Source organism: Balaenoptera borealis (genome assembly GCF_965194805.1).
Source record: "Balaenoptera borealis genome assembly, chromosome: 3".
NCBI lineage: Eukaryota > Metazoa > Chordata > Mammalia > Artiodactyla > Balaenopteridae > Balaenoptera > Balaenoptera borealis.
The window spans coordinates 122,886,784-122,900,686 of record NC_138866.1 but is presented as its reverse complement, the minus strand read 5'-3'; the positions used below and the strand labels follow the sequence as shown (position 1 = coordinate 122,900,686).

Here is a 13,903-nt window from a genome sequence, read left to right as displayed (position 1 = left end):
CCGCTGCTTCCTGCCTCAAGGCCCCCCAGATTCCCCAGGCCTCAGAATCAAGTGCACCTACTGGATCTGGCCTCAGTCCCCTGGGGCCCTAAAGGCATCTCAGCCACTGCGGTGAGACCCCTGCCCCTCGCTCCTTCCTCAGCACCCCCGCCCCCCAGGGAGCCCAGAGTTGCTTCCCACAATTCCTAGGCACAGCCGGCACCATGACCTAGACATCCAGGTCCTAAGAGGCCCAGCACGGCTTGCCTGGACACTGTGGGTTGCCAGCGGCAGAGGCCGAGCCTCTGGGGCAGAATGGCTTTCTCGTAGGGTGACCAACCATCCCAGGACTGAGAAGTGTTAAAACTGGGACAGTCCTGGGCCAAATGGGACAGTCGGCCACGATGCCCGAGAGGGCCCATCCCCTTTCTCTGCCCTGGTAGGAGCCGCAGAGGGAGGGGGCTCCTTTCCTCAGAGGCCTTTCTCCCCTTCCTCTCGTTCTCACCTTCTCCTTGTCTCAGCCATCCTCCCTCCCAGAACCATCCATCAGCAGAAAGGAATCCTCTCTTTCAGCTTCCCCTTCAGGTCCCTCAAGGACAGCAGGTTTCCAGCACTAGCCCCGTGAGCCCCTGTGTTTGTGGAGATGCCCTGGGGGCCACTGGGTGGACGGGAGGAGGGGGGCAGGGTGAGGCCCTTTACTCCTCCTTCAGTCATGGCCTCCCTGTAGACTGGCAGGTCTTGCAGGGCAGGAAACTACTTTTTGTTTGGTTCCCAGATGTGCCTAGTCTAGACAACTAGGTGCCCATTTGCTGAATGAACGATTGGGTCTATTTTCCACTCTAGGCATCCCTACTGCAGGTTTGAACTGCTAAAGAGGTCTTCAGGTGGCCAAGAAGGCCTCCTCCATCTGACCCCTCACACCTCCCAGCCGCCCCCCAACTCACTGACAGGCCCCACCTCCAGCACCTCCAGAGAGCCCCAGCCTTTTCTCCCATAGGTCCCCTTTCTGGAGCCTCTCTCAGCCTGTTCCTAGGCATCAAGCTCAGTTCCTCCCCTCCTGGAAGTCTGACTTCATCACTACCTGCCCCCTCCCATGAGGCTCCCTCCCCAGCTGAGCCCTTGAGCACCTTAGGGAGGGTGTGCAGGTGAGAAGGAGGGAAGAGCTGGAGGTGTGCCTGACTGCAGGTTACCCAGGACTCGGGCCAGCCTCGAGCTGGAAGGGCATCTGGGTGTCTCCGGGGCTGTCTGCCAGCAACTGGGTGCAAGGCCAGCGTCGGCTGGCAGAGGAGAGGAGGGGAGGGGAAGGGAGAAAAGGGGAGAGGAGGGACAAGATAGGGAGGAATAGGGAAGATGAGGGAGCTGCTCTTAGCCCCAGAGTCCCAGGAAGGCTAAGTCAGAGTCCAACACGGTGATGAAGCAGCTGGGCAGCCAGTTACATGTGGACACAAATATCCCCCAAAGACACAGATCATTCCCCCGCTGTTCAGAGTGAAGTAAAGGGGGAAGGAAGCCCCTCCTAAGCCTGTTCATACATTGACCCTTGAGCCTGGTCACACACTGAGTGCCAATCCTGTTCACACAAGGAGCCCTGACCTTCTTCCCACACACCCAGACCCTGGTCCCACACAACAAGTTGAGACCCTCCTCACACACCGAGCCCAAAGCCTGCTCACACCGAGTCCCAACCCCCCCTCACACAAGGAGCTGCAGCCCTGGTCACACGCTGAGCCCTGACCCTAGTCACACGGGACCCCCAACCCTGATCACACAGGGAGCCGAGACTCTGGTCACACAGCAAGCCCCGAGCGTGGACACACACTGAGGCTCGACCTTCCTCAAATGGAGAGTCCTGACCCTGGTCACACACGGAGCCCTGACCCTCATCACATGCTGATCCCAGAGCCTCTGCACACACAGAGTCCAGACCCACCTCACAATCGGAGCGCCAACCTCTTCACACTGGAGCCTGGACCTGGTCACACACGAAGCCCTGACTCTGGTGACACAGGGATCCCCGACCTTCCTGACACATGGAGCTCCAACCCCCATCACACAAGGAGCCTCAACTCTAGTCACACACAGAGCTTTGTCCTTAGTCACACAGGGAGCTTGGACCCTCCTCACACACAGAGCTGCAACCAAGGTCACGCACGGAGCCCTGACCCGCAGAGCAGACTGGCTCTCAAAGATAGAGAGGAGGTTCCAGAGGCATCAGCCTCTCACCTGCCCCAATTCCTCAGGCCTGGGTGACAGATCCAGTGTTTGGGTGCCTGAGACAGATCCCAGCTCTGAGCGACTGTTGGCAGCTGGTGCCCGAGGTGGATCGTGGTGGCTGATTTCCCGACTTTCTCAAGACCAAGACTGAGCAGGTGACCATCTCCTCTGTGTCCAGGACACAGCACGTGTCTAGTAGACACCAGGTCCTCTAGGAGCCCCAGCCCCAGGCTTCCGTGGAGAGGCTGCCATGCCCCTCCCTTCCCCTCCCCCAGCTCTGCAGCGCTTGCTCCCTTGCTCCTCTCCCCCTTCCCCTCCCGCAAGGATCCAGCTCCACCTCCCTCTTTTCCAGGAAAAAGCTGTGAATTGCCAGGTACCTGTCCCCTCCGCTTTCACCCCTCCCCTCTCCTGGCCTTCCCCAACCCAGATACACATGGAATAGGGCCCCCTTCAGTGTCCTCAACTGGCTGTCAGCTAATCCCTGCAGAGGTGTTAACTGATAATTAAGATGTTAGCTGTAAACTTAACGTGTGATTCTCTGCCAGGAGTATTTTGGTTTTAACAGGTTGCTCTTTGAATTGGGAAAACCTTCAAGATCCAGCCAAATGGCAGACGGGGATGCTGAGTGGGGGGGTGGGGTGGTATTTTGTGTCTGGAGCCCTTCCAGCCTTCCTGAAACCCAACCCCTCTCACCTCCCCTGTCACTGGGATGGATAGAACACAAGCATGGGAGCCGAGAGAGCGGCCTCCCAGGCTGACTCCACCTGCTAAGAGTTGACGCCACTGGACACGTGATGAAGTCTCTCTGAACCTCAGTTTCCTCACCTGCAGACGTGTATATAGAATACCAACCTTGTGGAATTGTGACAGCACATAGGAGGCCCTCAGCACTGTAGAGCTCCCATCATCCCTAACTTCCCCTTGTTTCTTCCTTCCACTCCTCCCACCTCCTCACACTCTAGCTCTAATCAATCTCCAAGTCTACCTATTCTCTGGACTTCTTAAATCTTTCCCCAGGCAAAGATCAATGGAATCAAACAGCAAGGCCTGGACAGACACGAGAGTGTGAGGACATTTGGCACATGATAGAAATGGAGCTTCAGAGCAGGGAGAAAGGACAGCTCACTCAATAAACAGTGTCCAAACAACTGGCTAGTCATTTGGGGAAAAACCATGTAGATCCCTATCCTCAAACCACACACATAAGAACATTCTGAATGAACTAGGTATTTAAATATTTTTAAATATCATAAAAACTAGAAAACAACATAAGACATCTTTTCAAAACTCTTCAGTGGGTAAGGCCAGAAACTCTAAAGGAAAATAATGACAGACTTGACCACGGGACAATTTAAAACTTTTAAGGGGTTTGAAAAAAAAAACTCCATAAATTTAAATGACAACCCCCCCCCCCACAAAACTGTGAAAAAAATATTTGCAACATATGACAGGCAAAAGGGTTAAATCTCTTACCCTCTTACAAATCAGTTTGCTCTTGCAAGTCAATAAGATGCATTTCACACACCCTCCCACCATCACTGAACCAAGGTCCCCTGTGACCTCCCCACTGCTAATGCATGATCAATGCTCAGTCTGCATCTTACTCGACCTTATGCTTGAAACATGTCTTGCCCTTGGCTTCCAGGATAGCATACCTGGCTCTCTTCCACCTCATTCATTGCACCTTCTCAGTCACCTTTTCGGTGCCTCCTCAGCTCCCTAACTTCGGACCAAAGGAGGCTCCAGGACTAGGTCTTTGGTCTTTCTCTTTTCTACCTATACTCAACTCCCTTGATGCTCTTATCCAATCTCATAGCTTTAAATGCTATCTTTATGCTGATGACCCCATATTTGTATCTCCAGCTCAGACCTAGCCCCTGAACTCCATCCTCACGTATCCATTTCTACTCAGATGTCTACTAGCATCTCACACTTTACATGTCCACAGCCAGGGCCTGCTCACAGGTATGCCACCTGGGCAGTCGTACTGGGCCCTACACTCAGAAAGGTCCCAGGCTTAGTTTAATGCTCTACTGTCACCACTTTGAAATTCTTAATATTATTTTTTAAACAAAGGGCTACCCACTTTCATTTAGCTCTGGCCCCCACACATTATGTAGCCAGTCCTATCCACAGCTGAGCTCTTCTCCTCCCTTACACCAAACCCACTTCTCTGCCCCGTCTCTGTTGATGGCAGCTCCATCCTTTTCCCTACTTGGGCCAAAACCGTTGGAGTCATTGTTATGGACTGAATGTTTGTGTCTCCCAAAATTCATATGTTGAAGCCCAACTCCCAATGTGATAGTATTTGGAGGTGGGACTTTTGGGAGGTAATTTGGGTTAGATGAGGTCATGAAGGTGGGGCCCTCATAATGGTATTAGTGACCTTGTAAGAAGAAGAAGAGACACCAGAGCTTGGTCTCTCCGTATGCACACAAAGTAGTCACGTAAGCACATAACGAGATGGTAGTTATCTGCTAGCCAAGCAGGGGGTCCTCGCCAAGAACTGAGTCTGCCAGCACCTTGATCTTGGACTTCCCAGTCTAAAGAAGTATGAGAAATAAATGTGTGTTGTTTAAGCCACCCAGCCTATGGTATTTGGTTATGGCAGCTTAAAATGACTAAGACAGTAATCTTTGGCTCCCTCTCTCTCTCAAACACACACACCACCTCATCCAATCTGCCAGGAAATCCTATTGGCTCTATCATTAACAAGCACCCAGAATCTGTCCACTTCTCCCCACCTCCATCAAGACCCCCTGGTCCAAGCCCCCACCATCTCTTCCCTGGTTCATTGCAACAGTCTTCTGACTGATCTCCCTGCTTCCGTTCTGGCCCCCTTCACAGTAGCTGGAATTATCTGGTTAAAATGAAATTCAGATCATGTCATATCACTATTCAGAACCTTCCATGTCTCCCTGCTTTCCCTGCTTCATTCTGAGTAAAAGCCAAGGCTTTAGGGTGGCCCACAAGGCCTTGCGTGATTTGGCTCTTGATCCCTCTCTGGTCGCACATCCCACTCTCTCCCTCCCTCACCCTGTTCCAGCCACACTGGCCTTCTCACTGAGCCCTGAACAGGCCAGGCCTGCTCCTGACTCAGGGTCCCAGACATTTGTGTGACTCATTCTCTCGCTTCCTACAGGTCTTTTCTTTACTGCCACCTCCCAGTAAGGCCTTCCTGACTACCATATTCAAGTCACCCAACACCTCCCATCCCCTCACCTGCTTTATTTTTTTCTCCTTAGCACCTAACACTCATACTACACACACTGTATTTCACTTGTTTATTTTCCCTTGGCTGTCTCTCCTTCACTAGAGCTCGTTCCATGGAGCAGCGGGCGGTGGGGGGGGAGGTTTGGTCAATTTTGTTCACTGTTAGGTCCCTAACCAAAACAGTACCTAACACATAGTAGGTGCTCAATCAATGCTTACTGAACAAAGGGACAGATGAATAGAAAAATGAGCTGAGGGCGTGACATACATAGGCAATTCACAAATAAGTTGAAATGGCCAAAAAACATACACAGATATGCTCAACTTCATTAGTGATCAAAGAAATGTAAAAGAAATCAGTTTTACCTATCAGATTGGCGGGGATTTAAGTGATTGATAATGTCATGGTTGGCAAGGGTGAAGGGAGGAGGCCTCTTGTACACAATAAGTGGGCACAAGTTTCTGGAGGCTGATCTGGCCTATGGATCAAACCTTGAAATGTGCGTAACCTCTGACCCAGACAGTCCACGTCCAGAAACACTCCCAAAGGACCCATAACACAAGTGCACACAGAGGTACGAACCGGGAGGTTCTCTGAGTGAGGTTTATAAATAGCCAAACACCGGAAACAATCTAAATGGCCACCAACAGGATTAATAATTGATAAAATAATTTAAAGACCATCCATACAATGGGTGTAAAAGGATAGAGAAGAAGGTTAAAATGATCTACACAATATATTAAGTGAAAAATCAAGTGACGGGGCAGTATATCTAGTGTGATCTCATGTTTTTCCTTTTAAAATATGTTTGTAAGTACACGGAAAAAAGTCTGGAAGGATACGATATATGCAACTAGTTAGCAGTGGTTAGCCCTGGTGAGGAAGAGATTATGGGAAGAGGTTGAACTGCACGCTTTAAATACTTCTAAACTGTTAGATAGATAGATAGATAGATAGATAGATAGATAGATAGATAGATAGATAGATAGACAGACAGATAGAAAGATAGATAAACACATAGAGAACATGTTACCTTAACAGTTGGAAAAATGACTCCGCCTAAGGAGAAGACACTTCCTTTGCATCGCTTTGCTGTCGCTGCCGAGGTGGCCTTTCGCGGTAATAGCTGCTCCCTCATGATCTGGCCCTGCCTCATCCCTGATACCCCACCACCTCCACCCCAACCCCCCCAGCATGCTGGGTTCCAAGCTCAAGAAACCATTTTCTATTCCTAGATCCTCTCACAGCTCCACACCTGTCTCACAGCTCTGATCACGGGCACAAGGCCCTGACCAACGCCACCCAGTGACCGCCTCAGCCTGAATTCTGCTGTCAGAGAGCCAGAGGGGAAGACAAGGACCCCAAGAGCACTCTTAACAGCCAGGACTGCTGCCCCAGCGTCCAGCAGGAACCCCAGGTCTCTGCCCCAGGGACAGTCTGCAGGACCTGGGCGATTAGGAAATACCCATTGATCGTGGCCTGAGTAGGCTCGGCCGCCCTTGGCTCCAGGGCACCCTCCACAGGCACTGGATGCAGGTGATCCGAGGGGACCAAGGTGAGCCCAGCAGGGAGGACTGAACACAGGAAGAGGGAGCCTGGGGTTTCAGCTCCCACTAGGGTTGCCAGATTTAATAAATAGAATTGTATGTCCCATGAAATATTGGGGACACACCTATGCTAAAAAAATGATTTGTTGTCTTTCTGAAGTTCAGATTTAACTGGACACCTTATATTTTTCCTGGCAAGCCTAGCTCCCACCGCATCCCAGCCCTTGGGGAACTTGGCCCCAAGCAGAAAGCCTCCCTCCACCTGGGGCTCCCAGGAGAGGCAGAGAAATGTCCTCTCTCAGGCCCAAGACCGAGGGGATTAAAAGTAGGCAGGGCTGTTCTTGGTGCCGGAAAGAGCACCTCTGCCCTGAGGGTGTCCTGTAGAGAGCGTAAGTAAGAGGCACCACTCACGGAATCACAAACATCAGGGGAGTGAGTACAGCGACTCTGGCAGGGAAAAGCCAGTGACAGCAACGGATGAGAAACCTCAGATGCAAAACCTCCCACTGCCAAAGAAATTGGCAGGTGTGTACCACGAAGGATCCTTAACAAACCGCTGACAGCGAACGTGTGAGAGCCAAACAGGGGGCCTCTCAGTGTCCCAGGGACGCGGCCTGGTGAGGACGGCTTGCTGCTGGAGTGGCCCACTTCTTGGAGGTCTGGGAACTCCTCCCCAGGACGCCCTGCAGTGACTGGGGACTTCAAACCCCATGCTGTGCCCCTCCCTCCCCATTGCCCTGACACGGCCCGTTCAGCCGGGGTGGGGGTCCTTACACTTACAGTCCTCCCACCCAGTGCAGGGGCATGAGGCAGGGAGAGCCCCCTTGATCTCCCCCTACCTGGGTTAGACGGCACCAGGAGGCAAACAGATGGTCCTCTGGGGGCCCGGGAAGCAGCAGGAGGAACAGCCTGTCCGTCTCGGTCCCAGCATGCACTGTGGGAAGAGCAGGAGGGTTAGTGTGGACAAAGATGGGGCCTCTGCTACCCGGGGTGGGCCCGCCTCAGCATGGGTCCCCCCCCCCCAAGGCAGATCCTGACCCCCTAGCCCAGCGGGCTCAGCGCCGCCTCCCACCTCAGGGATGGGCCTTGTGGCACCGGCCTCCCTACCGTCTCCCAGCCCCCTGGACTGCCCTCCCAGGCCTGGTGTCCAAGGGCCTGTTCAAACCCCTCCCTTCTCACCATCTCACACTGTCTTCAGTGGGTCAGGCCCATCTCGGCAAGTCTTGTTCAACACACACACACACACACCACACACACCAGAGGCAGCTCTACCTCGTTCTCTCTGAGGTTCCCTTTGCTACCCACGAAGTCTGTCCCCTGCCTCCTGGAAGCTTCACTCACATGTCCTCACCCCCAGCACCCTCAACCCAGGATGTCTGGCTTCTGTCCCACCACTGCCCACAATACCCTCAGCAAGGACCCCCACCTGCCCGTGCCCGTCCTCCTGCCCCAGCCTGCTGGGTCTCTGGCTGGCTGACCACTCCCTCCTGTAGAGGCTCCTGACACATACTCTCCTCACTTTCATCGCACCCCTCCATCACTCCTCCTTACCCATGGTCACGAGCTGCTGTTTCCATCCTCCCCTCCCTTCTCCTCCCTGGGCCATCTCACTCACACCAGTGTTTCAATCACCCTCTATCTATGCCCCCCAGTAGCTCCCATCATGCCCAGAGGAGAGTGGAGGCCCCTGACCTGTCTCCCACCCTCCCCTCTCCTCCCTCAGCTCCAGCCACAAGGGCCGCCCCGCTGCTCTCTCTGCCTCCCTCCAGATCCACACAGGCCTGGCTCCTCCTCATCCAGGTTCAGCTCAAGACACCTCCTCAGAAAGCCTTCCCTGACCACCATGTGCAGGAGTCCCTCCTTACCCGTGTCACACTACCCTGACTGACTGATTTCTCATTTCGTTTTCCCTGTCTCAACAATCCCACCGTGAGCTTTATTTCCAGTCAGGTTAATTGAGGTATAATTTACTTGCAGTAAAATTTACCCTTTTAGATAACAAATACTAGTGAGGATGTGAAGAAAAGGGAATCCTTGTGCACTGTTGGTGGGAATGTAAATTGGTGCAGCCACTATGGAAAACAGTATGGAGGGTCCTCAAAAAATTAAAAATAGAACTACCATATAATTCAGCAATTCCACTTCTGGGTATATATCCAAAGGAAATGAAAACACTAACTCAAAAAGATATATGCACTCCTATGTTCACTGAAGCATTATTTACAATAGCCAAGATATGGAAACAACCAAAGTGTCCATCAATGGATGAATGGATAAAGACGATGTGAGATATAACAAAATATTATTCAGCCATAAAAAATAAGAAAATCCTACCACTCGTGACAACATGGATGGACCCTGAAGGCATTATGCTAAGTGAAATAAGTCAGACAAAGACAAATACTGTATGTGGAATCTAAGAAAAGTAAAATAAAAAAACAAACGCATAGGAAAAGAGATCAGACTTATGGTTACCAGAGGCAGAGGGTTGGGGGAGGAGGAATTGGAGGAAGGTGATCAAAACTTCTAGTTACAAGATAACTAAGTTCTAGGGACATAGAGTACAACATGATGACTATAGTTAACACTGCTGTCTGTTATATAGGAAAGTTATTAAGAGAGTAGATCCTAAGAGTTCTTATTACAAGGAGAAAAAACTTTTTTATCTCTTTTCTTCCTCCTTTTCTTTCTATTGTATCTATATGAGATGATGGATATTAGGTGGTAATCATTTCACAATATATGTAAATCAAGCCATCATGCTGTACGCCTTAAATATATACAGTGATGTATGTCAATTATTTCTCAATAAAACTGGATCAAACTTTACCCTTTTTAGTGCACCGTTCTAAGCTTTGATAGCTGCATACAGCGTGTAACCACTACTGCAATTAAGATACAGAACAATTCTATTAACCCCAGATCCAAAAATCTCCATGAGCTGTCCCTTTGTAGTCAACTCCTCCCACTCCCTACCTCTCACAACCACTGATCTGTTTTCTGTCTCTATAGTTTTGTCTTTTCCAGAATGTCATACAAATGGAATCATCTATATGTAGCCTTTTGAGTCTAGCTTTGTTCATTTATCAAATAATGCATTTGAGATTTACCTGTGTTGTTTCTTGTACCAGAATTTCATTTTTTTTTTTTTTTTTTTTTATTGCTGAGTAGTATTCGATTGTTTATCCATTCACCAGCTGAAGGACATTGGGATTTTTTTTCCAGTTTTTGGTGATTATGAATAAAGCCACTATAAATATTTGCATACAGGTTTTTGCATGAACATAAGTTTATATTTCTCTTGGGTAAATACCTAGCAGTAGGATTGCTGGGTTATATGGTAAGCATATTTTTAACTTTATAAGGAACTGCCAGACAGTTTTCCAAAGTGGCTGCACCATTTTCCATTCCCACCAGCAACATATAAGAGTTTCAGTTGCTCTGTATCCTCACCAGCACTTACTGTTGTCAATTTTGCAAGAGTCATTGTAAGAGATACTGGGGGTTTTAATTTGCACTTCCCTAATGACTAATGATGATGAGTGATTTTTTTATGTGCCTGATTTATTATTTTAGTACCATCACTATTTGAAAGTACCATTTGATTTAATTATTTCCGTTTATTTTCCATTTCTCCCATCATATGTGAGAGCAGGGACCTTGGCATCTACTCCCGCAATATCTAGAAGAGTATCTGGTACTGGATAATGATGATGATGATGGTGATGAAGATGATGGTGATGGTGGTGATGATGATATCGAGCATTTATAGAGTCCTTATCATGTGCCCAGCACTGTTTTGAGTGCTTTACAAATATTAACTCATTTAATCCTCACAACCACCCTAACAGAGACAGATGCTATCCCCTTTATAAAGAGGAGAAAACAAAGGCAGAGAGAAGTAATTAATCCGTAGCTAATAAGGGACTGAGCCCAGCTTCAATCCCAGGTGTTCTGGAGTCAGAGTCTGGAGTCATAATCAATACATTACCTGGCCCATAGCAGCCACATTTGCTAAAGGAATGAAAACGTGGAAGAAAGGCAACAACTTCAATCCAGTGTGCCATGGACTGAATGTTTGTGTCCCCCCAAAATTCATATGTTGAAACCTGATCTCCAATGTGATGGTATTCGGAGGTGCAGCTTTGGGGAGGTGATTAGGTCATGAGAGTTCAGCCCTCATGAACGGGATTAGTGCCCTTATAAAAGAGACCCCGGAGAGCCCTGTCGCCCCTTGTGCCATGTGAGGTCACAGCGAGAAGATGACATCTATGAACCAGGAAGCAGGCCCTCACCAGACACTGAATCTGCCAGCGCCTTGATCTTGGATTTCCAGCCTCCAGACTGTAAGAATTAAACTACTGTTGTTTATAAGCCACTCAGTCTCTGGCATTTTGTTATAGTAGCCTGAACAGACTAAGACAGAGTGGCTTCTAGACGCCGCCCCTTGGATTTTCTCCCTCCAAAGGTGAACTCATTCTCACTCTCAATCCTGCTTCTCCTCCTAAAAAATGCATTTTATGTTGGTATGGCAGGTGTCCAATGGGGATAAGAGGGGTGAGGCTGAGTCAAACCTGGAGCCTGATGGTAGAGGGCCTGGGCCTGCCATGGGGCTTACTCATTCACAGGGACTCTTCCTCAAAGCTTTTCCCATCAGTCCCTCCCACAAACCCTGGGCCTCCCCAGGTGGAGAGAATGAACAGGAAGTCATGGCCTTGGCAATTCTGAAACCCTTGCTCTGAGAGCACCCCATAAAACCCCTGCTACAGATAACTTTACTGCTCACTGAATGTCTGGGCACATTTCCTCCATGCCCTCCCCCCCACAGAATGTCCCCACACTTCCTCAGCTCCTTTACAGGTAGTTGAGGCCATATGAGAAGTTCTGGCCAGTGGGCTGTGAACAAAAGTGATGTGTGTCATTGCTGGGCCAATGCATTTAGGAGCCAGTGTGTGCCTCTACCATTTTCTCTTCTTTGCCACAGTGGCTGAAGGAGGCCACAAGTTCCAGATGGGGCAGCTACCACATGGTGGAGCTTCTGTCAGCCTGGGTCCCTGTGTGACTAAATGGACCAGAGGCTGCCACCCTCCCCACTTCCCACATCGAACATGTAATGTGAATTCATATGGTAAAGGAAAAAAGAAGAAAGAGCCTTGTCACATTAAATCACCGAGAGTTCAGAGAGAGCTTGTTCGTGCAGCACATCACTATGCTACCTACATCCCCACTGGCCACATGGGGGCATATGGTTTGAGAACATGTTTGGATGACTTTCTGGGTGACAGAATTAAGCTCCATTTGGGAGCCCCTAAATGACTAGGATTTCAGTGGGGGATGGAATATCTCAATCACCAAGTTGAAAGGTTCCCCATTCGCAAGGGAAAGGGGGCAGTTCCAGGCCCTTCGGCAGGATCCACTAGCAGGACAATCCCCATCTGGGGAAGGGAGGTGTGGGCCGAGGCAGCTGGGAGCGTCTCCATGACAGCTGGGGCCTTGGCCTACATTCAAGGGCTTGAACTTGACTTTAGAACAAAGGCTGGCGTGTCTTTAAAGCTTTATACCTAACTCAGGTTTGGGACCAGCTCTCAGAAAGGCGCTTGGACCCCAAACTGGTCTGTCCTGGATGCACAGTTTGGGGTCGGGGAGTGGGAAGGAAACTCCAAAAGGGCCTTGGAGCTGCAAATGATAATGCACTGCAAGCTTAATTGTAGGTTTACATTTTGAAAGCAATTATCACCTTGAATGTTGTGTGCTCCTGTGGGACAACACAGGGAATAGGGAGAAGAGGCCTCCCCTCAAGATAATAGCGGGGCGCTGGTAGACGATCTGAGGGGAAAGCCCTTAGTTTATATAAAGCCCCTGTGACTTCTTGCCTTTTCCAAGAAGTAAGATTTGGCTACAGTAAAATACACTGTCTCCTGCCACACACCCCCTCCAAACTGGTACAATACAGCTTCTTCAAGGCCATTAAAAAGACTTCTTGAGAATGAGCTCTGGATGCCGGTGTCAATTCTTGTCTACGTGCATCCAAAGGCCTGTGGTTTTGAAATGGGGCCAGGGTAGCTGGAAACTGTGGCCTTGCATGGCACCCTGTAGGGGTACTGGGGTGTGCCGGGGTGGGGACTTGGATCAGAGGCAGGGGTGGGGTTGTTTAAAGTGTAGAAGCCCCTGGGGCAAAGGTGGACTTGGTGGAACCCAGGGACCTGGGGACAGGGGCTTCTAAAAGAGCAGTCATAAGGAATCCTCTCTCAGAGGCTTTGGGGGTGGGGGGCCTGCAGCTGGGTGTGGCCCTGGGAAGGACTGAAGCGAGTTTTGCCATCCTTTTGGCTAAGAATAAAAGGATGTGACTGATACAGTTCAACTGAAAACAAAATCCCCCAAAGAAACAGGCAATAACTGCTCCATTCTTTACCACGAGGGTTTATTTACTTGGGTTTTTTTTTTTTTTTAATTTTATTTATTTATTTATTTATTTATTTGGCTGCATTGGGTCTTCACTGCTGCACGTGGGCTTTTCTCTCTAGTTGCGGCGAGTGGGAGCTACTCTTTGTTGTGGTGCGCGGGCTTCTCATGGCAGTGGCTTCTCTTGTTGCGGAGCACAGGCTCTAGGCGCGTGGGCTTCAGTAGTTGTGGCACGCGGGCTTAGTTGCTCCGCGGCATGTGGGAATCTTCCCGGACCAGGGATCGAACCCGTGTCCCCTGAATTGGCAGGCGGATTCTTAACCACTGTGCCACCAGGGAAGTCCCTATTTAGGGATTTATTTACTTGGGGGTTTATTCCGATGATGAGAAATCCATAATGATAAGTTTGGTGATTTCAGTGAATTTTTTGGCATAGGAGAAAATCTAAATTGGGTGCAGACCTGAGATTTTAACCCAGTTTGGACACCTTGCACCCACCCTCATGACCACAGGATTTGCTTAGATATGCTAGTGGTAAGGAACTGTG

The 13,903-nt window shown here is 49.8% G+C and overlaps 1 protein-coding gene across 1 annotated transcript in view; it reads right to left on the bottom strand.

The window, feature by feature from the left end:
• LINGO1 (leucine rich repeat and Ig domain containing 1) overlaps positions 1-13,903 on the bottom strand; it is a 77,987-nt gene that overhangs the window by 56,238 nt on the left and 7,846 nt on the right. The window contains exon 2 of the mRNA XM_082386986.1: positions 7,794-7,888. The gene's annotated coding sequence lies outside the window, so the exon portion shown is untranslated. The remainder of the gene's footprint in view (positions 1-7,793; positions 7,889-13,903) is intronic.